Source organism: Notamacropus eugenii, chromosome 7, assembly GCF_028372415.1.
Source record: "Notamacropus eugenii isolate mMacEug1 chromosome 7, mMacEug1.pri_v2, whole genome shotgun sequence".
Classification (NCBI taxonomy): Eukaryota; Metazoa; Chordata; class Mammalia; order Diprotodontia; family Macropodidae; genus Notamacropus; species Notamacropus eugenii.
The window spans coordinates 82,559,967-82,586,080 of NC_092878.1; the positions used below are offsets into that span (position 1 = coordinate 82,559,967).

At 37.8% G+C, this 26,114-nt stretch overlaps 1 protein-coding gene across 9 annotated transcripts in view; it reads left to right on the forward strand.

The window, feature by feature from the left end:
* The window catches only part of CLCN3 (chloride voltage-gated channel 3), a 157,642-nt gene that overhangs the window by 21,014 nt on the left and 110,514 nt on the right, over positions 1-26,114 (forward strand). The window contains exon 1 of one of the 9 annotated variants that reach the window (XM_072623357.1): positions 17,795-18,332. The exons of 7 other annotated variants lie outside the window; for them this stretch is intronic. The gene's annotated coding sequence lies outside the window, so the exon portion shown is untranslated. Of the gene's footprint in view, positions 1-17,794; positions 18,333-22,040; positions 22,061-26,114 lie in introns of those variants that run through there. One more of the 9 variants, XM_072623361.1, reaches the window with a different exon arrangement.

Genomic DNA, 26,114 nt, shown 5'->3' on the forward strand with positions numbered 1-26,114 from the left:
AAAGTGGCAAAAATGGAAAATTATAGAAATCTACTATATAAATGACATGACAGTATTGATATATGAAAATTGATGGGATGCAGCCAAAGTAATTCTCAGAGGCAAATTTATATCATTACATATACAAGTAAGAGAAAGGGATGAATCCACCTTGAAAAGGCACAAATCAGTAGTCTAAAGGAATATATTCAAAGAAAATTTATAACAGAAATAGAAAACTCCCCAAAATGAAATTGATAAAACCACCTTTTTTCCAAAGACTAATTAAAATGGACAAAGTAAGTTTCAAATTTTTAAAAGTGGGAAACATTGAAATCAGGAAAACTACAAATAATGAAGTAATCACAACAAAACAAAAAACATTGCATGATTTACATAATATATTCTAATGGAGTAAATATACTTTGGCCCAGTGGTGTCAAACAGAAAGTGCGGGCCACTAAACATACATAAGAATCCCCATGCATGCTTACATAGTGATTTAGAAAATCAAAATCATACTTTTTTTATTTTATTAATACATCAACACATTAAAATTGGATAAGTACTTTGGGCTGAATAATATTTTTTACCACATGACTAATGTTATTGACACCTGCTTTTTGACATATCACTCCTACAATGAGGCTGTAGCTATATCATAGTGTTCTAGAGGTAGAACTTTGGGGTTGGGGTGTCATCTCTTTAATGTTATTGACTCTCCCATTCCAGTAATTCCTAGATTAGATCACTTGTAACTAATGCCCTAGGTCCATTTACCTATTAACATGGACAAGCTTTTACAAAGGGGTATTTACTGTGAAGATACAAATAACAAATACAAATATTTTCTGCCAATACCTGAGGGGCCCACTCTCTTTACCACTTTTGTTTCTGGGGAATGTGCTAAGATTTGGTCATAGTTTCTACATAGCGTTCATCCCACTAAGTTTATATCCAAATGTGGAATTATTGTCAAATGATTCCTTGTTATTTTTTGTTACAGAGGATCATGTGCCAGCCTTGGAAACGGAGGGGCTCAGGGTCTTTCCATATGGCATTAGTGAAGAAATCAAGTCAAGAGGAGGGGTCTTAGGCCAACTAATACCTTCTGAATGACCCTTATCTCCCCAATTGTATTTCCATATCTGAAGTCAATCAGATAGTCTGCTTCTACTACCCGCATGGTTGGAAGACAGACCAGTTAAAGAATTTGTACCAATGCTTAAAAGTCTCTCCAAGGCATTTATTTATATTTCACATCATCATGTCTCTCCTGGAAGCAGTCTCCCCAGCTGAGCAAACTGATGTCCTCTGTACAGGCTTATAGAGATGACTTTCTAGTCTGTCCCCCTTTATACTAAGAAATTAGAAATATTGGAGAGGCACCATGATGTAGGTAAAAAGTTGACCATGGAGTCAGGAAGACCTGGATTCAAATCCTACTTCTGACATGATAGCTGGGTGACACTAAACTTAGTGTGTGGTCATCCTCACAATTGTTCAAGACTAAGTTGTAGAGGGGGCAGCCAGGTGGCGCAGTGGATAGAGCACCATCCCTGGAGTCAGGAGGAACTGAGTTCAAATCCCACCTCAGACACTTGATATTTACTTAGCAGTGTGACCCTGGGAAAGTCCTGATTGTCTTGCCAAAAAAAAAGAAAAAAGACTAAGCTGTAGAGGTGTCAACCTGCATTCCTTTAGGATTTCCCTATATGAATGAAGTTACAGGACCTACCCATATATTCTTAAGACATCTTGAAGATTACCAACCTGTAAGATTACCCAAATTGACAGAACAAGAAGTTAATCATTCAAATAGCCTTCAGAGAACTATCTATATAGATTATTCCAAAATGGGAGAGACTTTTGGCATAATGGATCCCGAGCCAGCTTTGGAGTCAGTATGACCTAACTTCAAGTCCTAATTGATACTTTGCAGTTGTGTGTAAGTCTTTCAACTCAGTTCCCCAGATAATACATCCTAAGTTGCAAAATAGTGACAGAGCTGCATTAGTGAGGGGAATTTTCTTCACAGGAAATTCTCTACATAGATGAAGTCAGAGATCCAGACTCCCTCATTCCTAAGAAAAAAATGTACAAATACAGAGAAAGATGGAACGGTATGCTGCCTTTGGTTAGACAAATGTGATACTGCTTTTAGAAACTGGCAAAGATAAAAAAGAAATTTACATTGTGATTCCATCAATAGACATGCAAAAATACTGAATAAAATGTCGGCTAATAATGCAGCAATATATATTTTAAAACATCATGACCAACTTGGCATAATATATCATGCATGCAAGAGTTCAGCATCAGAAAAATTATCAACATGATATATTTGACACCCAGATCTTTAAAATAGAATGTGATTATGTCAGTATGTGGAGAAAAGTATTAGATAAAATTCAGTTGACTAGCAACCATTTTAAAAGTCTATGAATAGAGGGCTTTTTCCTAAAGAAAATAAAAAATATCACAAATCAAAAGCCAACATAAAAGAAGTAAAAAGTTGTAAAACAAGGAAGGATACCTACAGTCACTATTATTGCATATAATGCTACAAATTATACCAGATGCAGTAAAACTGAAAAAAAAAAAGTCAACAGGATTATCATTGGAAATGATAAGATGAAAGTATCAGTATTTTCAGTTGCCAATACTGTATCACAGAAATCCAACTATTAAAATTTATTAGAGACAAATAATTTGAACCAGGGTCTCAAGTTCTAACATTTGCTCACAAAAATATTTGCATTTTTTTTTTTACTATGGAGCTAGAAAGTGTCCTTAAAAAGAAACTTTATTTAAAATAGTAAAAAAAAATTAAGTAGTTGGGAACTGATGTAATTAGAAATCTATCTAACCTGAATAGGAATAGCTATTTTTTTAAAAATATTGAAATAAAGGAAAGCCTAACTAATTAGGATGACATTCCATGTACATGGATAGAGCATATTAAAATATAAAAATGGCAATGTTCCCCAAACTCATTTATATATTTAAAGCAAGGCCAGTCAAAATACCTAGGAACTTTTTTGTAGAAGTAGATAAAATTATAATGAAATTTATATGAAAAAAACAAATTGGTGAGATTAGCCAGAGACACACAAAAAAGGTGGTGCAAGTGAACTTGCAACTTTGTGACTAATATCAAAAAGCAATTATCATTAAAACTAGTACTGGACAAAAAGATCAAGACCAGTAGAGTAGAATAGTGCTACCAGACACTAAATAAATATATACAAATATAGGTGACAAATTATTAGAAAATAAAGGATTTGTTATTTAGCAGGTGTTTTGGGGAAAATTTTGCTAAGCAATTCATTGGGAAATAAATTCAAACCACTTCTTACTATATAGTTGGATGCATTCCAACTGGATGATAGACTTAAGCATTAGAAATACGGAATATAGTGAAATGGTGCAAAGTTCAAAAAATAGAAGAGTATACATTATTTACAACCATATAATAGGAAAAATGAATGAGAATGATGGGACAAAGATGAAGACTTGAGTCACTAAAACTTTTTTGTGACATTTTGAGGGATTTCATTTATTTAAATGTAAATAATTCTAAAAACTAGTGTTGATGTTCATTTCTAGTCTTAGGAAATAATTTTTAAAACCAGTAGAGTTATACTTTATCAGAAGAGAAAAAGTAGAAAATCAGTGAAGATACAAAGAAGTTTTGGAGATTTTGTTTTTTAGTCATTTTTTCAGTCATGTCTGACACTTCATGACCTCTTTTAGAGTTTTCTTGGCAAAAATACTGGAGTGGTTTGTCATTTCCTTCTCCAACTCATTTTATGAATGAAGCTGAGGCAGACAGAGTTACGTGATTTGCCCAGGGTCACACAGTATCTGAGGCTACATTTAAACTCAGGTCTTCCTGACTCCAGGCCTGGTGCTCTATCCACTGCACTGCCTAGCTTAAGAAATTTAAAATTGAGGGGATTCATGTCAGTTTTAATGTTTTTTAAAATTAAAATTTATTTAAATAAAGTATTTAGTTTCTCATCCTCATTTTGGTACAGCCGTACCAAAAAAAAAAAATCCTTGTAACACGTATGCATATGCAAGTAAAATAAAAAACAAATTCCTACATCTTTATAATTATAAACTAAGAAAAGTAGAAAGATAGGGCATATGCTTGAAGGGCCTCAGTGGTGTTGAGAAAGGGAGCCTTAGGAGAATGGTAAAGGAAATTTTAAAGAGAAAATGTAGAGTAATTTAATATGTAATTATTCTTCTTGTTGAAGATTAATTCTTTTTACTGAAATGATAGGTACTTTTAAGAAATATAAATGCCTTTTAAAAGTTGAATTTCAACATCAGTTGGTCAGTCAATAAACATTTATCAAGTATGTACTTTATGCTAGGCACTGTGCTAAGTGCTGGGGATAGAAAAAACTCAAAATACAGTCTCTCCCTGCAAGGAACTTACAGTCTAATGGGGGAGACAACAAGCAACAAATATGTACAGACAAGCTATGTACAGCGTTTGGAAAAGGCTTCCTGTAGAAGATCTGATTTAGGTTGAGACTTAAGGGAAGTCAGTACTCAATGAGAAGAGAGATCATTCCAGGCATGAGATATGATTGGGAGCCACTAGAGTTTATTGAATAGAGGGGGTGACATGGTTAGGCATGAGTTTTAGGAAAACCACTTTGGTTTTGATGGATTGGAGTTGGGAGAGAACTTGAGAAAATGCTTAGAGGCTAGAGATGGAGTGTCTTGTTCATGGAACAGAAAGGTAGCCAGTAAGAGTATAAGAAGACTGGAAAGATAGGAGGGAGCTAGATTACGAAGGGCTTTGAATGCTAAGCAGAGCATTTTGTATTTACTCTCGGAGACAATATGGAATTACTAGAATTTATTGAGTAGGGATGGTAAAATGGTCAAGCCTGAGCTTCATGAAAATCACTTTGGTGGCAAAATAGAGGATGGATTTGAATGGGGAGATACTTGAGGCAGATATATCATACCAGCAGGCTATTACAATAGTCCAAGTGTGAAGTGATGAGGGTCTGCACTAGATTAGTGGCAATGTCAGAGAAGATAAGGGGGCATATTTGAGAGATGTTGCAAAGGTAACAGGCCTTGGCAACAGATTGGATATGAGGGATGAGAGAGAGTGAGGAGTTGAGGATAGCAAGCCACCTAGGTTGCACGCCTGAGGGACTGAGAAGAAGGTGTTACCCACTACAGAAATAGGGAAGGTAGGAGGGGAAAAGATACTGTGTTTGGTTTTGGACATGGTGAGTTTCAGATGTTCACTGATGATTTTAAAAAGTTCAATTGGAGATGTCTGAAAGGCAGTAGGAGATGTGATATTGGGTGGGTAGACTTGAAAATAGTCAGCATAGAGATGGTAATTAAATCCATGGGAGTCAATGAGATCACCAAGTAAAGTAGTATGAAGGGAGAAGAGAAGAGAGCCCAGGACAAGATAGAATCCTGGGGGACACTGATAGTGTGAGGGCATGATCTAGATGAAGAACCAGCAAAGGAAACTGAATAGGAAGAGAAGGATATATAGGAAGAGAACCAGGAGAAAGTAGCTTCCCCAAAACCTATAAGAGAATATCAAGGAGGAGATAGTGATCAAGAGTATCAAAGACTGTAAGAGAGGTCAAAGAATGAGGATGGAGAAATTCATTTGGCAATGAAGAAATTATTGGTAACTTTGAAAAAAGCAGTTTATGTGGAATAAGATTGGAAACTGGATTGTAAAGGGTTAAGAAGAGAGTGAGAGGAGAGAAAGTGACAGTGCCTATTGTGTGGGTTGAAAGACCCTTACCCCAAATTTTAAATAAATGAAGAGACTTCTTGAGGCAAGAACAGAAAGTGATTTATTCAATTATCACGAGAAAGGGGCGTCCCTCCACCAGGACAGGGCTAATGGAAGGAGGCAGCTTACAGAGGATAAAACACCATCATATATCCTAACACAGAGAATCCCCCCCCCACTCCCCTCCCCCCCCCCCCCCCCCCCCACCATCCCACCTCTCCATTGGCTGGAAGGCAGGCTTACAGTCTAAGCACGAAAAACTAGACAAACCTAGGGACATATTCACCTATCCCAACACACTTCCTTATCTAATACCTAACTAACTGCTGATGTGGCTATTCTATAGCTAAAATAAAAAGGAAAGGAGGGAGAGAAGAGGAGCTTGTAGTGTTGATGTGGCAACAATATAATAAACAAAGGGGAGATCTGAGTAACTTCCAAGTCTCGGCTACAGTCCATATCACAGAGAGAAGGGAAGGGAGGGGCTCAACTACCCACAAGGCTGGATTGCTGGAAATCGGGGATCCAGAAAGAGAGGCCTTATGGAAAAGCAATTTTATTTAGAAAATACAGTATTCCCCATATTTTATTATGAAAAGTCTTCACAGTGTCCATATTTCACTTACTATTGCAAATGGCCTTGTTAAGGTTAGCCACAAAGAGAAGAGATGATGAATGGATTGAGTACATTCTAGCTAGAAAATATTTCCCTCTCTCTGTCCACTAGAGGGAGCACATTTATTAGGAAACATTCTCAACATTTCTCCATTTTTGATAAAGAATACATAATCTCACCTTGTTAGATCACGATTCTATAACAAAAGCTAATTAGACCAAAATTTTTCTTTTTTCTTTTTTTTAGGCTGGGAAGTTTCATGACAGTGTAACAGTTACAATCCATTCTAAAACAGCAAAATTTCAAGTCCTAATTATCTTAGATTAAAAACAAACTACCTAACAGATTTCTAATGGGAAAATGAGATCTGTATGATAGCTTCAAAGCTAGTAAGTGTCACTACAAGTATTATCAAGGTTTTATAGATGGGGAAACAGATTAGAAGACCTAGCTAGTAAGTGTCAAAAGTTAGATTTAAATGTAAGTCTCAATGGTCCCAAGAGTAGTGTTCTTTCTATGGATTGCAACCATGAAAGAACCCATTGTATCAGATTTCACATTTTCTTCTAGTTTGGAAAAATTAAATATTTACTCTTTTAATGAGGGGACTAGACAAAAAAGGGCCCAGTCCTTAGAGCATTGCTTTTCCTGATGAGTTGTACCAAGTATGTGCAGATACTATCCAACTTGTTTCCAGTTCAGCCATGTATAGGCATACCTTAGAAATATTGCAGATTCAATTTCAGATCACCATGATAAAGCAAATTTCTCAATAAAGTGAGGAACACTAACTTTTTGGTTTTCTAGTGCATATGTTTATACTATACTGTAGTCTATTAAGTGTGCAACAGTATATCTAAAAAAAACCTCAATGTACATACATCGGATGAAAAATACTTTATTTCTAAAAAATGCAAACCATCATCTGAGCCTTCAGCAAATTATAATCTTTTTGCTGGTTGAGGGTCTTGCCTTGATGTTGATGGCTGCTGACTGATCAGGTTGGTGATTGCTGAAGGTTGGGGTGGCTGTGGGCCATTGCTTAAAATAAGACAATGATGAAGTTTGCCACGTTGATTGACTCTTCTTTTCACTTGAACATTTAGAGGCCATTGTAAGGTTGTTAATTGGCTTCATTTCGGTATTGTTATGTATCAGGGAGTAGATGGCTGAGGAGAGGGAATGGCTAGTTGGTCAAACAGTCAGAACACATACATTTATTGATTAAGTTCACTGTCTTATATGGGTGTGGTTTTTGGTGCCCCAAAACAATTATAATAGAAACATCAAAGATACAGATCACCATAACAGATATAATAATAGTTTGAATGTTGTGAGAATTACCAAAATGTGACACAGAAACATGATGTGAGCACATGCTTTTGGAAAAATGGTGCCAATGGATTTGCTTAATGCATGGTTGCCACAAACCTTCAATTTGTAAAGAAAAACAAAAACAAAAAAACCAAACTAAAAAACACCTCAATATCTGTGTATCACAATAAAACAAGGTATGCCTGTTTGGAGGCTTAGGAGTCTGCTTCTGGTTCAGAATAACCAAAGGTACTGGTGTTCTCTGATGATGAAGAGTCTTTTAGTTGGCAGTAGCATTGGAGGAGGTGATGACTCAGTAGGTACTACACCAGAATTGAATTCACATACAAAAGATTTGACATTTTCCTCTTTCAGGTGTGTGTGTACATACATGCATGTGCATTCTTTTTTTACAGTGAGTAAGGGAAGAATTTCTGGGAGCTTGTGAGTAGAAGCACAATAGTTAGCCTATTTCCCACACACATACCATCTATCCAAGTACACATGGTGCTTCTTTGTCTTTCTTATTTAGTCTTTCCTGATATTAGGTGAATACATATCCAGAGATGGAAATGATCAGGTTACAACCTTGCATACTTCAAAAAGTTCAAGATCCATCAGATTCCCCCCACCAATTGGATACAGTAACAGAGTGCACTATCACTACCACAGAGGTGGTAGCAGCAGCAGTTGGAGGGGCTATAGGTGGAGGTGAGACAGTCATAGAGTCTGGATATGGTTTGCCTCATCATTGAGTATATCCAAGTCAACAGGGCTTACCAAATAAACAGGCATTCTTAGAGGGCTCATGGCTGAATCATCCCATATATGAGTTTCTCTTTCCTTAGAGATATTTTCCCAAAGACAGTGATGGAGAGGAGTATTGCCTATAGACTCTAGAAAGACACCAGTCTTTAGTGTTCCTCTCTTTGTTCTTCAGGTTTGAACACAAAATAGTTCATTTGTATGTATGAAGAGGGTATATGCCTTGCTTTGGAGGAACTGTTTTATAACTACTATACTGACATGCTGTAGGCACTTAACAAATGCTAGTTGACTGACTATACTTTCTCAATAAATACCTTTTTATAAAAATTAATTGATGCCATTTGATTGATTGCTATTAGGGAACATACTGGTTAGGGGCCCAGGGTAATCCCTAAGGAACTTATCCCACCAATGCAGGGCAAGTTAGGCTTAAAGTGAGTGCTGAATTTTCCCATCTAAAAACTTTTCTCTCATACCTCACATTCCTTTTTAAAATTTTTTTCTCAAAGTAGACCATTATAGTTTAGTAGGATTGAAAAGTACGCGTGTGTTTCCAGTAACCACTGAAACTCCTTTTCCCCTGTGTACGAAGGAGAATTTTGTTATTCTTCTTAGAGATGGTTTCTCAGGTTCCATTGCCATGGCAGTGTCTAATTTCCAGGTGTTAGATAGCTCCTAGAATAGCCCCAAGGATCCTAGATGGTAATTCCTTGAATCATAGTGATAGGCAGTCCTACATAGGCTGCGCCATGAGATATAAGGATAACATAAGCAATATTTACTACACTTGTGCAAAATGACTATATTGCGTAAGTTAACCTGTGAGGCCATTGTTGGCAATATGCTTTCTTTGTCTGTTGCCCAGTAAAGCAAGTGGAACTGGTCAGTGAGTGGGGAAATCACATAGAGGAATGCATGTACCTGCCTCAACTGGCCCCCATTGAGGTTTGGGGGTATTTAGAGGAGTGTGCAATCTGTGCCTGTCTCTTTTGACCCCTTTGAGACAGAGGAGTGGTTGTCCCTCTTTCTCACCCACCCTTGTGAGAAGGGTGATGAGGGAATGCTGTAGGAGTTGGTTTTCCCATTATCAGCAGCCTTTCTGAGAAGACTAGACTAGGATAAAGTAAGATTATTGACCCCTCTGAAGGTGTATGCCTGTCTGATCAGATCAAGAGTGAACCTGTTAGAGGCTGGAGTCCCAAAATTCCAGTGTCTCCTGTGTGTTATCTGTGAAACACCCTGCTCCAGGCATTCCTTCCTTTTTTTCTCCTTCCTCCTGTTCAGTTACTGTCTGATCTATCCATTGAAGGCTGATGTGTAGCCATACCAACTGGATACTTGAAAGTAAATCATACTCTTCCTATGAGTTGTCTCAGGCAGTCATTAAAATAGTAATGTATTTGATCTGGAGAACTCCACAAAATCATTCAAGTCCAAACATTTACATTTCTAAAACCACTTCAAGATAATCTGTGAAACTGCCCATCCTATCTTAGTATAAATATCTCAAAGCTAACAAATATTTGAAACATGCCCTTTTTTCTTTCTTCCTTTCTTTTTCTTTCTTTCTTCCTGTCTTTCTCTTTCTCTTCCTTCTTTCCTTCCTTTCTCTTCCTCCCTCCCTTCTTTCCTTCTTTCTTTTCCTTTTTTTAGCATTTGAAGGAGTAGAGTTAGTGTTAGAAACAATGTATTCCTTTTTACTGAATCAAAGGTAAAATTGGTTTATGTGTTTGTGCTAAGCAGTGGGCCTGGACATAAGGGCATTATTTCAGGAAGAGTGTTAAGTTTTTGCTGCACAATATCAAAAGTTCAGAGAGAAATGGAGAAGTTAAAGGTTTAGATGTGGATCTATAGTCATTGAGTATATCCTGGACATCAGGACTCCCAAATATAGAGGCATACTTATAGGACTCATGGCCAAATCAACTCATATTTGAGTTATCTTTTCCATAATGAAATGATGCTACAAAGAAACCAATTGTTCCTCAATGAAAAGAGAGGATTACTCAGAAGAAAACAAAATACCCAAAAAGAAATTGAAGAATCAAAAACTTATGATACAGGAGTAAACATGACATCAGCCTGCAAATAAAAGTGAAATAAAAATTTTAGAAAGTAAATGTTTATAGATTTTTCTTTCTTTTCTCAATTATTTCTGGCACTCCTAGCACCTGATAGCTTAAACTTTGTTGTTGTTCATTCATCTTCAATTTTTGATGACCCATCTGGGGGGGTTTCCTTTTCCAACTCATTATATAGAGGAAGAAACTGAAGCAAACAGGATTAAGTGATTTGCCCAGGGTCATACAGCTAATAAGTGTCTGAGGCTGCACTTGAACTCACTTACTCCTCACCCTGTATTTTATCCAGTACACCAACTAGCTGCTCCAACCTAAACTCCAAATCTGTTTACAGACCATTCTAAGGCCCCTCCTAATTCTGCTTACTCTTTATCTAAGAACCCTTATTCTCGTGATAAAGGATATAACCCATTTTCTTGCTGAAATCATAAGTCATTCTTTAGTTCCTTGTCTAGGAAAACCCAACCTAAGACATCCAGAGGTGACTTTGTTTTTTGGTATAGTAGGAAAAAGGAAAGAATGAATTTGAGAAGTGGCATACCTTTTAACTCCCTGCATCCTGGGCTAGGGAAGGAGAGAAAGTATGGTCAAAAAGCAGTAAGTGGCCCTGTTGGTAAAAACAGTTAGGCCAACCCTGAAGCCTAAGGAAGAAAACAAAGAAAGGAATCTTGACTAGAATATCAGGGAATGTGGGAAAGGCCAAAGCCACTGCCTCTGTCAGCTTCTGACTCTTTTGTCGTCCAATCTTGCCTTTCAGTTCTTTATTAGTCTTCCTGTCATTACTCCCCTTCCATGCTTGAACTTCTGCACCAACTAGAACATAGGACCTGCCAGTGGGAAGTCACAAAAATAAAGGGAAATAAGAGAAGGGGAAATCTCTAATGTTCTTGGAAATAGCTCTGAACATTTTTTCCTGTATAGAAACAATGTCACACCTGGTTAGGTTTTTAAAGTCCTAATAATTGAATACTAAAATTCAGGAAAATTCTGAGTTAAAAACCAAAGTTTAGTCAAAGTTTAGTTTAGCCCGGGGCCCCAGTCATCATATATCACCTTGTTTCTATGAAAAGAATGTACTAGAGTTTTTACCTGACTTGTAAACAAACACAAAAGTTGAGTTGAAGCTAAGAATTATTTACATTGAGACTTGTAAATCATATTTCAAAATATCATTTTGCTCAAATATAGTTGCTCACTTCCTCAATCTATTAATAACATTGCTCATGGACTGTTGTGGTTAAGTCATTTCAGTCATGTATGTCTGACTCTTTGTTACCCCATTTGGGGTTTTCTTGGAGAAGATACTGGCGTGGTTTGCCATTTACTTCTCTAGCTTATTTTCCAGATAAGGAAACTGAGGCAAATAGGGGTTAAGTGACTTGCCTAGGGTCACATAGCTAGTAAGTATCTGAGGCCAGATTTGAACTCAGAAACAGGAATTTTCCTCACTCCAGGTCCAGCACTCTATCCACTGCACCATCTAGGTACCCTGCTCATATACTCTTATTGTTGTTCATGTAATTGTTTTCAGTCCTGTCTGATTCTTTGTGACCTCTTTTCTTGGCAAAGATACTGGAGTGGTTGCTCATAGACTGCATCTTATATAAATAAGTTTGTGCAGGAAACTGTGATACAAAGACTTGTCTGAGTATCCTCCGAAGCTCTGTCTTGGGTCCTCTTCTCTTTTAGTTCTTTGTTATCTCTTTTAATGATTTCATTAGCTCTCATGGGTTCATTTATTATCTCTGTGTAGGTGATTCCCAGTTCTATATAGCCACTTCTACTCTCCTGGACTATAGTCACCACCTACCTTTTGGACATTTCAAACTGGATGTTCTATTAAACATTGTCAAGATACGTTTTCCAGAGCTAAGACCCAGCAAGCCAACTGCCCTGAGCTTGGCATAACAACAATCCTTTGCTCTCACCCTCTGGATGATCTCACCCTCTGGCAAAATCACATAATTATTGTATTGCTTTGATCAACACCAGGTGTTCTCTGAGCTTGGACAAGCACCAGACAAGCTCAGAGAAGTACCCCTATTTTGGTCATGAAGCCCTGCTGTGAGTCAAACTTGTCACATTGTTGCTGTTAAGGCCTCATTTTCCAGGCTACAGCTCACAGTGCGACGGTTGGTATAAGTAGTGAGATCTCCTCACACTGCCTTGGGTCACCCCCGACTAGGGTTGGGGGGCAGGTAGGTGGTGCAGTGGATAGAGCACCAGTGCAGGAGTCAGGAGGATCAGTTCAAATCTCACCTCAGACACTTGACACTCACTAGCTGTGTGACCTTGGACAAGTCACTTAACCCCATTTGCCTCATCCTGGGTCATCTCCAGTCATCCTGATGAATCTCTGGTCACTGGATTCAGATGGCTCTGAAGGAGAAGTGAGGCTGGTGATCTGCACAGCCTCCTTCACTCAAAAAACAAAGTCAAGTGCAAGTCATGTCATTATTTCTCTGATGATGGCATGGTCGTCTTCAGCAACGAAGGACGGACACACACTAGGGTTGGGGCTCAGAAGTATGTGTCCTTGCTTTCAAGCTGTTTCCCTCACTTTGAAATGAAACTTGTATTTGATCCTTGACTCCTGTCTCTGACCTTCCACAGGTTAGAATCTGTTTCGATCTTAAATTATAAAACAGAACTCATCTTTTATTTATTATCTTTTCTTTATCATTAAATATACAAAAGGAAACTTCTTATTTTTCTTTTCAAATCCTTCCTTCTTCCATACTTCCTATTATGGTCAAGAACACCACCATCTTGCCAGTCACCAAGGCTTCAAAGTTTTAGGTGTTATCCTTGACTCTTCACTCACATACAAAGCCAATCTGGTTTCTAAGTTTTCTCCCTTATCTTTCCCTTATTTTCCACTAATACAGTCACAATTTTAGTCCAGGCTCTCATCACCTCATGCCTGGACTATTACAATAGCCTTCTAACTGGTCTGTCTGCCTTTCTCCCCTCCCTAATCCTCGAGTGAGTTCCAGTGGCTCTCTGTTACTTACTAGTGCTAGTGCCTTTCCCTCTCAGATTGCTTTTCATTCTTTTCTATATGTGTTTTTTATGTGCCTAGTTATATATGCTTCAGGGGCAGGGATGGATTTTATCTTTGTATCCCTAGACTTGGCCCAGTGGCAATGAAACAGTAAGCAAATGCTACTTGAGTGACTGACATCCATTTTATTCTATATTTAAAGTGATGGGAACACTTCTTTTTCATTTTATTCTTTTTCCGAGGTACATGGAAAAGTCTGTAGGTGGTAAGTGATTAGGTAGGAATGTGGAAGGAACATTCAAAAATCCATCCTATAGTGCTTATCACAGTGCCTGGCATATAATGTGTTTAATAAATGCGTATTGACAGAATCCCATCAGGAGGCTTTCAGATTGACAGAGTGAAGTTAAAATTGGAGAATGGACAGATGAGTTCAGTGCAGAGGGACTTGGTGGATATTTCCCAGATTGAGAAGGAAGAGGAAGAACATGCATATTCAGTCATTTACTATATGCAGGCCCAGTGCTAAGTTTATAAATATTATTTTGACTTGAATCTTTTGTTGTGGAAGAAATCCTTCACTTGGTGTACCACAGGACAGGATGATGGTTCAAACTAGGCCAGCAGAATTGGAACCAGAGAGATAATTCAAGTACCATCCAATCTGATTGCTTTTATCTGATTCTTTTATACACACTTGTCTCATATCCTGCCTGAGATGATTAGGGCAAGCACTCATGCTAATGAAAGCACTGGATACCCCATTTCTTGACCAGACTTGTTCCTGGGTCTCACCAGAACATCATTTAAAGGACTAAGAGAGAAGACTCAGACTGATCACTAAAATTCAGCTTGGTAGGTCATTATTGAATGAGGAGACAATATATACAGGGAGTGTAAGGGAGCTGACTGACTCAACCTGCCTCCCCAGAGCTGCTTACTGCTGTTCTATTTCCTATTCTCTCTCCATAATAATGTGTTGGCATGGTGACAGGCTCATTATCCTATGTTTTCCCCTGATTCCATCATGCCATTATTCATGACTGAGAGACTAATTGTTTAACCTTGGTATACTATTTCTGAAGTGGCAGTCTCTTCATTAAGTCTTAGAAACACATTCTTCAATTAAATTCACCAAGCCTTGTACTTTCTATATCAGTACTTGGAAGTACTGGCATACACTTTCATACTTTCAATCTAAATTTAAATAAAACAAACCAAGAAAACTGGTCAGAGATTTAAGAAACTGTAAGTAAACCAAAATCAAAGAAAAAAAAATACAGCAAATGCTTGTCCAAGGTACACAGTGACAATTGTTAGCTGAAGTCTTTGTTCAGGATTTCAAGTATGTGTGTCTTTGTATCCTTTTCTTTAAAAAAAAATGTAACAACATTTTTGAAGTTTAACCTTTATTTTAAATGTTGTACTGATGCTTTAAAATTGTCATTTCCAGTAATTCCTTTCTCCCACAGTTCTTTTCTCACAGTGTTTAAGTATAGTTAAACTGAACAAAACAACACATTGACAACGTCAGATAATAAAATTAGTCAATCAGTAAGCTTTATTAAGTACCTACTATGTGCCAGGTACTGTGCTAATCACTGAGAATACAAAGAAACTGTGACAACAGTTCCTGTGACAACATACAAAAAACTATGTACAAATAGGATATATCCAGAATAAAATGAACATCATTTCATAGGGTAGGCACTAACATTAAGGACTGAGAAAGGCTTCTTGCAGCAGATGGCATTTTTCCAAGGATTTGATGGAAGCCAGGGAAGTCAAGAGGCAGAGATAAAGAGATGGAGAATTTTAAGCATTGGGGACAGCCAGTGAAAATGGAGATGGCATGTCTTTTGTGAGCAGATCTGAGTATTTAGAGGGGTGAAATTATAAATAGACTGGAAAGGAAGGTAGTAGAATGCAAGGTTATGAAGGACTTTGGACACTAAATGATTTTGTATTTGATCCTGGAAGTGATAGGGAGCCACTGGAGTTTACTGAGTTTATTGAATGAGGGGTGACCTATGCTTTAGGAAGAACAGTACATCTCATTACACTTCTGTAGTCCACCACTTCTTTACTGAGTGGAAGAAGGTACATTTCACTATCAGTAAACCATTATTCAAACCAGTTACACAAATATTAATTGAAAGAGGCAGCTGGTATGGTAGAAAATTGAATTGGAATGAAACGACCTGGGATCCAGGAGTTCCAGCTCTTTGTGGGACCTTGGACAAGTTACCTCTCTAGGCTTCGGTTTCCTCATCTTTAAAGCTAAGGAGCTGGAATAGATGCTCTCTAAAATCCATTACAACTCTAATTTCTATGACACTACTGTAAAGAGAACTCTCGGCTAAAGCACTGGAGGCATTAGAAAGTTTAGATAAGATAGGGTCCCTGACCAGATTAAGAGTCATTCAAGTGAAGATAAAGATGCAAAGAGATAACTATAATGCAGATTGTCTGCTCATGTAATAGAAGAAAGAATACTGCTAACATAAGGTGTTTTAGAAAGCAATTTGTAATTGTTGTTGTGTTGTGTTTGTCCTTCATTTTCGAAGAGGACCATGACATCAAGATGACGACATGACGTGCAGCTGACTTTGATCTGATTGAGGGAGGGCTGTGCAAGGTCACCAACCCAACTTTCTTCTCCTGAGCCATCTGGGTCCAGTGGCATGATATTCATCAGGATGACTGGAAATGGCCCAGGATGCAATGTGAGACCCTGACCCTTTCAGGCTTAGAGCTTATCACAATCTTACTTTGAGTGAGATACCCCCACTCAATGAATAGGCTTCTTTAAGTTCCTCAAGGGATGGTCTCTTCAATAAAAAAAATATTCCAACTGGGAGGGGAAGACCCTTAGGGTTCCTGGGTAAAAGAGAAATAATGACTATTTAGTTATTACATCCACTCTGTGCTAGGTGGGTGGGGACTTAGCCAGTCTATGAATTTGTAATTATGCTAAAACAAAGTGACTAAAATGTTCATACCTTTTTATCTAGATATCTCACTGCTACATATAGACACACACACATACACAACATAAACACACACATATACTTTATTTTTACTTCAGTATTAACTACTTTATATTTTTATTTTATTACATATATAATATAAAATGTTAAATTTATTGCAATGCGGAATCTATTTTTTACTTTTCTATATATACATACATAGAGTATATATAGTTTACAGAATATATGTATGTACGAGTATATGCATATACATATACACATTATTGTTCAGTCGTGTCAGACTTTGTGACATTTGAGGTTTATTTGGCAAAGATACTGGAGAAGTCTGCCATTTCCTTCTCCAGCTCATTTTACAGATGAGGAAAGAGACCAACAGGGTTAAATGACTTGCCCAAGGTCAGCTAAGTAGCTGAGGCTGGATTTGAATGCAGGTATTCCAGGCTCCAGGGCCGGCTCTCTAGCCACTGCAACACCTAGCATATGTGTGTGTGTATATGTATATATACACTTACTATTCACAGTAGTACTTTTTGGTAGTAAAGAACAGCGATGAATCCATGATCTTATGTCAAAGAGATGATTGAATAAACTGGCATGAGAATGTGGTGAAATATTATAGCAGGAAATAGCAAATGTGAGGAAATAAAACAAACGTGGTGAGACTTTTTTAAAAAAATGACGATGTGAGGAGAAATAAAAATGAAAATACTCGGGTAGGGGATAACGAACGCAGGATGCTGCATACATTGCCAGACTGAGGTCTCCGTAGTTCTCTTGGCTTAACTAATTTTCTTCGTTACAAGGGATGATTACGTGGTGGTAGGGGGTGGGATGGGGAATGACGAGAAATGACGCTAATGTATAAAACAAAAATTATGGATACAAATTATTTAAAAAATAAAACGTTTGGGATTGCTTAGGATGGAGGATGAGACCTGGCGCTTGCTCACTTTACCGACCCAGGGGGTCCCGGTACAGGTTTTCCCTAATCGGTTTTTTATGACTTAATTCTTGTTTCTAGACTAGCAGCTAATATTTTGCGCAGAGCCTCTAACTTGCAAATAGTAGCTAGCACGGGTCCGATCTCGTTCGCTCCCGGCTGTCCTAGGAGAAAGCTCCGGGATACGCGTTCCAGTTGCTCCCCGAGGTGTACCCGCCCCTTGCCGGCGAGGGGCGTGACGGACATTCCTTTCACGTCCACGTCCGCGTCCTGCGCGATGACGTCACCACGCATGTGACGCGCCCGGCCCTTTCCGGCTTCTTCTCCTCTCGCTTCTCTGGGTCAGGGCTGTCGCGAATCCGGCTTCCCATTTCGCAGTCCTTGTTTTGGTCCAGGGCCTGGACCTGGGGGCTCGGGTGACGAGGCAGGGTCGGAGGGCGTGGCGCCGCGCTGGGCCGAGCCGGGCCTTGTCGGGTCGGACCGAGCCCGGCAGGCTTCCCCCTGTCCAACCCCCCGAGGAGTTCCAGCATGGGTTCCGCTGGCATCCGCTGACGGCTCTTGCGGGGGGGATCATTTTATTGTGAGGGAAGTGGGTTGAACCGAACACGAGAAGCAACTGACTTCATTCCGCTTCTGTGTTTGGGGGAGGACCAAAAAAAAAGTCCCAACTGGCAAAAATTCAGTGTCCTCTTCTTCAGTAGAAGTGTTTGGGTTGGGTTTTGCTTTTGTGTTTTTGTCCGCGGACGTGCCCCGCGTAGGTAGGTCTCCTGGGTGAGACAGATGCAGGATACCGAGGCCGTGCCAATTCCAGCCGCGGCTTTTGCTATGTCTTTGAGCTGTGAGGTGAGTTCAAACGTCTGGCAGTCAAGAGTGCCTTGGTAGTGTTCACGGTCCAGGCTTGGGGCTGGGGTAGGTGGGGGGACCCGCCTGAATAGCTCCTGCACGGTGGCTTTCTCGGGTGACAGGTGAACCCACGTGATGTTTAACTCACACGGATTCTGTTGACGCCCTTGTACTTTTTTCATCCTTGCTCTTTCACTCCAGGAGGCATCATCGAACCATTTTTTACATGGCATTGAAAACAAATCATACATTTAATGAAGCTTATTTTTGAGCTCAGACTGGGTTTGGTTTTTTTAATCGCCTGTTCAGCATTCCTTAGTTTTCTAATGAATTATTTTGATGTTGGTCCCTAATAAAGATAGGAGAGAGAGAGAGAGAGAGAGAGAGAGAGAGAGAGAGAGAGAGAGAGAGAGAGAGAGAGAGAGAGAGAGAGAGAGAGACGGAGAGAGCGCCCGCGAGCGTGTGAGCGAGCGCGCTTTAAGGTTTGCAGGCGCTTAACACTTGTAATGTCATTCGATCTCTGTAGTTTTAATTGTCTAAGTGTGTGTGTAGATACACACAAACACACGTCCTTATATACACATATTATAGTCGGCAATCCTGACATTTATTTTGCAACCTCCCCTCCCCCCACCTTTTTTTTATAAGCTGAGGATATTAATGATAATTACAGATCTGTTACTGGGTGAAAGTAAACAAACATTCCAGTTCTTAATTAAAATATATATATATATGTATATATGTATACATATATATATATATTTCAGGACTGCCACTTTCTTAGTTTTTCGGACAGATTTGAAAGTTTTTCAGCCTGTAAATATACTTCAGTACCGTTGTGGTTTATACAATTGGCTTACTTGGTTGTAGTCCTTCCAAAAAATGTATGCTGTTTTTCACTTCTGCAAATGTGCAGAATTGGTCTTCAAGGTTATTTTTATCTTCTGGGCTGGAGTGGGAATATTTCAACTGATGTAAACCAATCTTATCACCTTTTGAAAGTCACTGGAAAATAAGTTCATAGGTATTTATGTCAGTATTATAGAAAAGATGTTGCTGTCATTTGTGTCTTGAAAATCACATGCATAGATTACAGGATCTTTTCCTCCTTAAAATTGAGAATAGTTGTATGTCTGCCCTTTTGGTTAGCAGCCATTGCGGTGGTGGGGGCAATTTTTGTAGCAGGAAATGGGGTGGAGATCTGAAATGAACAGATTGCTTCAGATGGTGTTAGTAGGCTTATAATTTTCTAGTCTAATTTGTTTTATATCAGTGGAAGTCCACATTGGAGTGAAGAGTTGGTATGGCTTGGCAGAGTATGAGTGGACTTGAAATTGATCATAGAATCCAGAGCTAAAGAAATCATACAGATAATCCCCTGCTTTTAGAGATAGGGAAATTAAGCCCAGACTGGTTTTCCACTTTCCAAATTATGTGATACCAAGCTTGATCTTTATTATCATTAAAAAAACAACAAAAAATAGTTGTGGAATTGCATGACCCATTATTCAGTAGTTATCTAGATATGCTTCATATATGTCCCATTCAGCAGAATGGTATTGTATATTCAGTGTTAGTAAATGACTGATCAATGTATTGTGATTTAGCTTTGTCATTTCATGTTATGACAGGCCTGCATAGCCTGCAGCTCTTGCTACCCTTGGGCTGCTTGCAACCTGCCAAAGGATTTCAGGTGGCCCACAAAAAATGTAGAGAAAAATATCCTTTGAATGGAGAGAATTCCTTTGGCATGCTGCAGATTGTGCAAGTCTATGTTATGAGACACGTAAATAATATTTCAGGAAGGCACATTTGTAATCTTACATTGTAATCAACTCACCCCACTACTTTATATGTGTCTTTTAATATATGTCTTATGCCAGACTTGTTACATGTTATATGGAAGCATGGGTAGAGTTAGGCAATGTGGTGGAGCATAAGAGACATGACAGTGCTAGGTTAATTGACCATCCCATCATATCAGTTTAACTTGACATTGCCTTCCTGCCTGCCTGCCTGCCTCTCTGCCTTTCTGCTTTCCCTTCCCTTTTTTATCCCTATTTTATTTGCTCTATTTTGTTCTGGCACATTTTGAGTGTATGTAGACAGATTACTTGACTTAAAAGTTGGGAGACCTGCGTTATAATCCTGTCTCTGATACTAGCTGTATGCCCATTAGCAAGTCGCTTAACCACATGAGCCTCAGTTGCCTCATCTTTTAAATAAGGACAATACCTTACAGGGTAGTTGTGATATTAAAATGATCTAGTAAATAAAAAGTAATTCATGAACTTTAAACTGTTGTGTAAATTCTAGTTATTATTTACACATACAACCTTTGCCCTTAGTTAAATCTGTGTGGAGTTACTTCCTTCTGCTGACCCTGATGTATTGTGACAGGAAGTGGGGTGGAGATTAGAAATGAACAGATTGTCTCTTTCTGTGAATGGTGATAGTAGGGTTATAATTTTCTAATCTATTTGCTATAGATCAGTGGAATTCCACATTGAAGTGAAGGGTTGTTAAGGTATGGGTGGGCTTGAAATTGATCATAGAATTAAGAACTAAGGAGATCAGCAAGATAATCTAGTGAAACCCTCTCCTTTTAGAGATTGGGACCTAAAATGGTTGTGACTAATGTGAAGTAGGTTGTACTTTCCATAGGCCTGCCCATGATAATCCAGTTCATGCGGATACTACCTGTCTTATTAGTACATTCAGCATTAAAAAGCCACTTGTTGCTGGTTAACAAACTAATCTACATGCAGCATAGGGTACCAAAGAAGTATTTCCAGATTGAATAGTTGTGGATTTTCAAGACACTCCCTTTGCTTATCTGTCTTTTTTTCGTCATTTTTTTATCCTTGTGCTTCTCCTTCCCTCAGCCTTATATACTGCCAAATTTCTCTGGTTTTTAAAATTCTTTTTAACTAATCCTGGCCTTTATTCATCACAGCTGTGAAGATATCTCAATAATTTATTAGTATTTGAAAATGTTGTTTTGCTGTTAAATCAGTGTATACAAAACTTCTCTGATTCAGTGACAATATTAACATAGCTATTACAGTAAACAATGTAAGTATAATATGATTTAAGGTGTTACTTTAGTGTATGTATGTTTGTGTATGTATATGTACATGTAAGATCCTAATCCCACGGTTCTTTTAACATGTATACACACTCAGAGATAGATAAGATTGACTTTATATTCCATTAAATTGGAGAGTGTGGGGAAAGGGTTCCTCAAGACTTTGTCCTTCCTTAGGTCTTTTCCATGTCCATCAGGACAGACATACAAAGACTCTGAGCATATCATTTTTTCTTAGGGGTTCACTTCTGATCTATATATATATGACAGAAAGATATATTGGGTCCCTCCCTGAACTTTCTTTGATTCAGTCACATCTACAAAACATCTTTAAATGTATTTCCTGTCACTAAATTAAACATGGTGAGAATGTTTTTTCTTTTAACCCTTATACTATTCAATTTCATTTAAAAATGAGATATGTCCACCCGAGTTTTTTGACAAGGATACTGATCTCTACTAGGAAAGGAAAATTTATAGTAATTTATAAATACTACTAATTTGTTGACAAATTTGATTACTTTTCCTTAATATTTCCAGAATCTCTTTCCATTCTTTTATAAATGCAGCCTTATTTTGAGGCATGGATTAGCAGTCTATGGAAACAATGTCAAAGAAGACCCATGGGTTGATCCTGGAGGTAATAGTTATCCTTTTGAATGTATTGACTTGAGGAGAGGGGAATGTGTGACATGATTAGTCCTAAGCTTTAGATAGATCACTTAGAAGATGGATTGTTGTGGGAATAAACTGAGGTAAGGAGATCAACCTGCAGTAGTGCAGGATTGAGACAGTGGTCTGAACCAGGGTCGCAACTGTAAAAGTGGAGAGAAGGACCATGAGACATGTTGGTGAAAGTAGAAATGACAAGACTTGGTAATAGATTTGGATATTTGTGGTGAGTCTGAGTGATGGGTGGAGGAGGAATTGAGGTTCTGAGCCTGAGTGAATGGGAGGATAGGAAAATTTGAAAAAAGGCAGGGTTTACTGTTATTCAATGTTGTACTAGAAATGTTAACTTTAGCAATAAGGGAAGAAAAAGAAATTGAAGGCAGTGAACAAACAGCTATCTAGAGAATCAGCTAAAAAACTACTTGAAATAATTAGCAATTTTAGCAAAGTTGCAGAATATATAATCTCACGTAAATCACCAACATTCTTATATATTGCTAACAAAGCCCAGCAGCAAGAGATCAAAGGAGAAATTCCATTTAAAGTAATTTTGGACAACATAAAGTATTGGGAGTCTACCTGCCAAGATAAACACAGGAACTGTATAAACATAATTACAAAATGATTTTCACACAAATAAGGTTAGATCTAAATAATTGGAAAAATATCATTTACTCATGGGTTGGCTGAACTAATGTGATAAAAATGACAATTCTACCTACCTAATTTACTTATTCATTAAATTAATATGGTTATAAATGAACTACCAAAAAGCTATTCTATAGAACTAGAAAAAAATGATAACAAAATTCATCTGGAAGAACAAAAGGACCAGAATATCAAGAGAGTTAATGGAAGAAAAGTCAAGAGAAGGTAACCTAGCCATACCAGATCTAAAGCTATATTATAAGGCAGTAATCATCAATACTGTTTATTATTGGCTGAGAAATAGAGCAGTGGATTAGTGGAATAGGTTGGGTACACAAGACACTGTAGTCAGTGACTATAGTAAGCTACTGTTTGATAAACCCAAAGACTATTCTGAGTCAGAACTCACTATTTGACAAAAACTGCTGGGGAAACTGGAAAATCGTATGGTAGAAAGTAGGCATAGACCAACATCTAACACCGTATACCAAACTAAGATCAAAATGGGTACATGATTTAGACATAAAGGATGATATTATAAGCAAACTAGGAGAGCAAGAAATAGTTTACCTGTCAGATTTATGGAGAAGGGAAGAATTTATGACCAAACGAGATAGAGAATATTATGAAATGCAAAATGGATAATTTTGATTACATTAAACTAGTAAGTTTTTCCACAAAGCCAAGGCAAGCAGAAAGCTGGGAAACAATTTTTATAGCCAGTTTCTTTCATAAAGGCTCCATTTCTAAAATATATATGGAACTGAGTCAAATTTATAATAATACAAATCATTTCCCAATTGATAGTCAAAGGATATGAGCCAGGCTGTTTTCAGAGGAAGAAATTAAAGTTATCTATAGTCATATAAAAAAATGATCTGAGTCTCTATTGATTAGAGAAATGCAAACAACTCTGAGGTGGCATATCACAACTATCAGATTGGCTAACATGGCAAAACAGGAAAATGATGAATGTTGGAGATTGGGAAAATTGGACCACTAATACGTTGTTAGTGGAGTTTTGAACTGATCCAACCATTCTGGAGAACACTTTGGATCTATGCCCAAAGAACTATAAAACTGTGCATGCCCTTTGGTCCAGCAATAGCCCTACTAGGTCTGTATCCCAAAGTGATGATAAAAAAGGGAAAAGGACCCACATGTACAAAAATATTTATAACTGCTCTCTTCGTGGTGGTCAAGAATTGGAAATTGAGAGGTTGTCTATCAATTGGGGAATAGCTGAACAAGTTATGGTATATGAATGTAATGGAATACTATTGTTCCATAAGAAATGATGAGCAGGCGGATTTCAGAAAAACCTGGACTTACATGAACTGATGCCAAGTGAATTGATCAGAACCAGGAGAACATTTTTCACAGTAACAGCAACATTGTGTGAGGATCAGCTTTGACAGACTTAACTCTTTTCAGCAATGCAGTGATCTAAGAAATTCCAAAAGACTTATGATGGAAAACGCTGCCCGTATTCAGAGAAAGATCTATGGCATCTGAATGCAGATCAAAGCATACTATTTTCTCTCTTTTTTATTTCTTTCTCATGGTTTTTTTCTCTTGTGTTCTGATCTTCTTTCACATCATGACTAATGTTAAAATATGTTCAATATGATTGTACTTGTATAGCCTATATCAGAATGCATGGTGTCTTGGGGAGGAGGAAAAATTTGAACTCAAAAATCTTATGCTGATAACAGTCAGTCAATAAATAAATAAAACAAACAAAAAAGAAAGAAAAATTGAGGGTTTGAGGGGGAACATAATGAATTTGAGATGTCAAGATGTCTACGAGGCAGTTGCTGATGTGAGAATGGCGTTCAGAAGAGATTTGGACTGGATAAGAAGTTCCAGAAATCATCTACATAGAGATGATAAATTGAACCCATGGGCACTGATGAGATTACCAAACAAGGGAGTTTATAGAGAGGAGAGAAAAGTGCTCAGGATAGAAACCTGGGGGATACTCATGTTGAGTGGGAATGACTTCGAGGAAGATCCAGCAAAGGAGGCTGAGGAGTAGTCAGTGATGTGGAATGATCAGATAGAAAATGATCTATTTGGTATTTTACCTGTCATAACCTGCCCCCTTCCTACCTTTTTAATCTGACATTTTCTCTTCTGTTCACTCAACAATCCAGCTATACTTGACCATTTCCTGTTCCTAACACTGATCCTAATCCTGGGTCCATCTTTCTCCTCTTGTGCAATTGTACTGGCTGTTTTATGCATGTGGAATACTCTCCCTCCCCACCTCTGGCTTCTGGCTTTCTGGATTTAAGAATTCAGTTCATATTCCACTTTCTGCAGGAAGTCTTTTTTGGTTTTCCTCACTGCTAATACATTCTGAGATTAACTTTCATTTATACCCTCTATTATCATGTATGTACATCGTTATTTGTGTGTTATCTCCACCCCCAACCACCATTAGAATGTGAACTCCTTGAGAACCTTGTTTTTGCCTTTCTTTATACAATGCTTAATAAATGTTTGTTGACTGACTGAAATACAGTTCTCTCTTCCACATCTTGGGGGCAGAGGGGTGTTTAGGGGTGTGACATCTCTAAAATCTGGAAAATTTATGTAAAATATTTTGGCCCTCCCTTTGTACAAGAGAAAAAATCTGCTTATTATGGTATTAAAAGATAAAATATGTTAATATTATATCAAACTCTACATATATTTTATACATTAGTGAGTTTCTGAACATTTTCTTTGTTGTCTTCAGCTTCTGCAAACTCCCTCAAAATTCCCATTTAATCTCTTATGCCGACCCATGATACATTGAAACCATCATGGGGAAAGTCTTGATGTGGAAGGGATAACTCTAGTATCCCTTATTGGAAGTATGGTTATGAATTTCCTTTGCATTTTGCTTTTCGCAATTCCAGAATATATTCTTATTTCCCTGATTCCATGTAATAATCCTCAAATACTGTTTGGTTTGTTTAATTGGCTATTTTCCCTTTATAGCTACTGGTATTCTTGTTCTCGTCGTCAGTTCTCTCTTGAGGATACAGACTATGTCTTTGATTCATTATTGCTTAATATTGTACCTTATGGATGCAGGTTTTTAATTCTTTTATTTTTTTAATAGTGATAAACCTCTGTGTACAGAGTAATTCAGTATATTGGATAGAAAATGGTCTCAGGAAGACTGGTTTTTAAGTCCTACTTCTGATACATACTATGTGGCCCTGGGTAAATCATTTAACCTCTTGATAACCCATGCAAATCTTTAGGACTTGAGTAGCAAAAAAAAATTATTAGGAATAAAGTTATGGGGAAACCCTCTTTACCAATATCTGTTAGTTCATTATGCCAGCAAACTTATAGATCTGAGTTATAAGAAAGACTTA